Here is a 2,910-nt window from a genome sequence, read left to right as displayed (position 1 = left end):
AGAAAGGTGACCCAACAGAGTGTGGAAACTATAGAACAATATCATTGATTTCACATGCAAGCAAGATTCTGCTGAAGATTATCCAAAAACAACTGCAGAGAACTGCTAGAAATCCAGGCTGGGTTTAGAAGGGGTCGTGGTACTAGGGATATTGTATCTAATCTTAGATGGATATTGGCTGAAAGTAGGGAGTACCAGAGGAATGTCTATCTGTGCTTCATTGATTATGCAAAGGCCTTTGACTGTGTGGACAATAACAAACTGTGGCTGACTCTGTGAAGAATGGGAATCCCAGAACACTTGATCATGCTAATGCCAAAGTTATACTTGAACCAAAAGAAGAGAGCAGAGCAAAGAAACACTGCATGGTTCAAAATTGGGAAGGGTGTACGCCAGGGATATGTCCTGTTTGCATACCTTTTCAACCTATATGCAGAACAGATCATCCAGGAGGCTGGGCTCTATGAAGAGAAATGTGGCATCAGGATTGGTGGAAGATCCATAAACAATCTGTGTTATGCAGATGACACAACCCTGCTTGCTGAAACTGAGGAGGAACCGAAACGCTTGCTGCTGAGGGTCAGGGACTGCAGCCTTCAATATGGATTGAGGCTCAATGTCAAGAAGACAAAGAATCTCACCACTGGACCAATTGGCAGCATCAGGATGGATGGTGAAGAGATTGAGATTGTTCACAGCTTTAGTTTGCTTGGCTCCACAATCAACACTCTTGGCACCAGCAGCCAGGAACCCAAAAGGCACATTGCCATGGGAAAGTCTGGGGGTCCTCTTTAAAGTACTCAAGAGCAACGGTGTGTCTCTGGAGACAAAGGTGTGTCTGGTGAAGGCCATGGTCTTTGCAATCACTTGTTATGCATCAGAGAGCTGGACAATGACCAAGGAGGATAGAAGGAGAATTGACGCTTTTGAGCTTTGGTGTTGGAGAAGAGTTCTGAAGGTGCCATGGACTGCTAAGAGAACAAACAGATTCATCCTGGAGAGGGTTAAACCGGGCTGCTCCTTGGAGGCAAGGATTCTGAGGCTTCGTCTGACATACTTTGGTCATGTTGTAAGGAGAGACCGGTCCTTGGAGAGGGACATCATGCTTGGGAGGGTGGAGGGCAGGCGCAGAAGGAAAAGGCCCTCTGGGAGATGAATTGATTCAGTGACTGGGGCAATCAGGATGAGTGTGTTGGAGGCAATGAGATTGGCACAGGATGGAGCAGAGTTTAGAGCTGTTGTACATAGGGTCGCTATGAGTCTCAAGCGACTCGACGGCACATAACAACAACAACAACAATATGGGTCCATGTGGTCTGTGAGCATTTGCATTGGATTTTTGACTGAGTACAGCAGTTAAGATTGGTGTTGGGATGAGTAAAAGAGTAAGGAGTAAATCTCTAACCTCATGAGAATTGGTTGGGTGTTGTTGATGCTGACAGAGACAGTTCCCTTTTTTGCAGTTGGTAAAGGTCAGATATGGCTATCCTCATGTGGTCCTTGATGTTCTTAGATCCGATATAGTTGTTCTTTATCACTTTGGAGAGGTCCTTGACAGTAGATTTTTCCCAATGAAGCACGTTTTTTTATTTCTTTACTGCTGCTACTACTATGACTGCAACAATAGGCTGAAGTGTATCAGAGATTATGAGGATGGTGCAATACAGGACAAGGTTCACAGGGTTTCTTTGAGTCCTAGTAGGCTCTATAGTATCTAACAAGAACAACAGTATCAACACCATCAGTGTTGATTATTAATCCAATAAAATAAAATTATTGACAGCTTCAATATTTTCCATATCAATCATGATACTACCGATTGGTCTAGTGTTGAGGATTTTTGTTTCCTTGATATTGTGGTGTAATATATATTGAAGGTCTTTGATCTTCTGCAGAAAATGTTTGAAGTCCTCACCACTTTCTACAAACAAGGTTGTGTTGTCTGCATAACAGTTAGTTAATGAGTCTTCCTCCAATCCTGATGCCACATTCTTCTTTATAGAGTTCAGCTTCTCAAATTATTTGTTCAGCTACAGATAACTCAGAAACAGAATGGAGAAAGGATACCACCCTGGTACATACCTTTCCTGATTTTAAACCATGCAGTGTTTTCTTCCTCTGAACAACTGCTTTTTGCTCTAGGTACATAGGTTTCATATGACCATAATTAAGTGTTCTGGGATTTCCATTCTTTTCAATGTTAGCTATAATTTGTTATGATCCATTTCCTAAATTAACAGATCTTTGAAAACCCCATGAATGACAGAGGAACAATGTTATATATGTTACTAAAGAAGTTGAGTTAGTATGTAGTACCAGACACAGGTCCTTCAGATTGAAGAAATTTAAAAAAATGAGGAAAATCATCTGCAAGCATCTGTTAATACTTGGAACATGAAATATTTAAAGTATGAATCTGGGAAAATTGGAACTTGAATGGAATCCATACCAATTAACATCCTGGACATTAGTGTGCTGAAATGTACTGGTGGTGTCCATTTATAATCAGACAATCATACTATCTATTATATATATATATATATATATATATATATATATATATATGAATGACATACTGAAGAGGCATGTGTTGCATTCATTATCAAATTATTATTGTAATATCTGTCCTCAAGTACAATGATGTGAGTGATGAGACACTATCCATTCATGTACATGGAAGATCTGCTACTATAATTATTATTCAAATATTAACTTTTAGATAAGGAATCCAGACTAATAGACAGAACTACAAAGTGAATAACAGTAGGTAATAGGCCCATAAGTTGATTCATAACATCAGGTAGGCAATCATTCCTTACTGTGTTGTGGTTGCTGAGTGTATGAAGTTGAAACCAACTTGCAGCTGACCATTCAGCAGTTTCCAGAGGCAGTAAGTTGCACATGAAGAGA

Source organism: Elephantulus edwardii, unplaced genomic scaffold (assembly GCF_000299155.1).
Source record: "Elephantulus edwardii isolate Elephantulus edwardi_28Jun2011 unplaced genomic scaffold, EleEdw1.0 scaffold00002, whole genome shotgun sequence".
Classification (NCBI taxonomy): domain Eukaryota; kingdom Metazoa; phylum Chordata; class Mammalia; order Macroscelidea; family Macroscelididae; genus Elephantulus; species Elephantulus edwardii.
This window is presented reverse-complemented; position numbering follows the sequence as displayed.